Source organism: Buceros rhinoceros, unplaced genomic scaffold (genome assembly GCF_000710305.1).
Source record: "Buceros rhinoceros silvestris isolate BGI_N320 unplaced genomic scaffold, ASM71030v1 scaffold28285, whole genome shotgun sequence".
NCBI classification, from domain to species: Eukaryota; Metazoa; Chordata; class Aves; order Bucerotiformes; family Bucerotidae; genus Buceros; species Buceros rhinoceros.
The window spans coordinates 542-1261 of NW_010415024.1; positions in this window are offsets into that span (position 1 = coordinate 542).

The following is a 720-nucleotide window of genomic DNA, read 5'->3' on the forward strand; positions in this document are numbered from 1 at the left end:
GTATCTATTTTGCTTGGTTAAAATAATCTGGATTCCCCCTGACACAGTAAGAGCTTAAGAAACCAGACCTTGCAGACCCAGGGGGTCAAACGAGTCCCAGTGCAGTCAGGAGGAGCTGATGCCACGTCCTGTCAGTGTTAGCAGAGCACATGCAGCCACAGAGACACGGGCCACTAGCACGTGGGTTTGAGCTACGAGATTTTGCAAACAGAGAAGGCTGAGCCACCCCACACAGCGCTTTAGCGACTGGCACAGCCATGAGCGCTAATTCTGCGATATTTGTTTAAAACTGCGGTCGTGGGCTGCGGGGGGAGCTGGGCTCGGGCCAGCAGAAACTGCACCCTCTGGAGACTGTCCCTGTCCACTCCCATGGGTGGGGAGCGCCACAGCGCAGCAAATAAAGCGGCTATTCAGGCCTCTCAAAAGCAGCATTTGTGCCTGTCTGTGACTCTCCTTGCTGCGTTCGCGGGGCAGGAACATCAGCCGCAGGATGCTGCGGCCGCTCCAGAGCGGGGTGTTTTAAACCACCCCGTTCTCCTTCTGTCCCCTGCCTTCTCAGTAGGCGAGACTGGTTTTCCAAACGTGCCATCGCCAGATTGTGTCCCCTTTCCCCGCTGCTTGGAGACTGACCACGCAGGGTGTCACATGACTGGTATACACCAGTCTCGCCCCATCAGTGACAGGGGCTCATTTCTGCTTGGCAGGGAGTGGCTGGGAGCC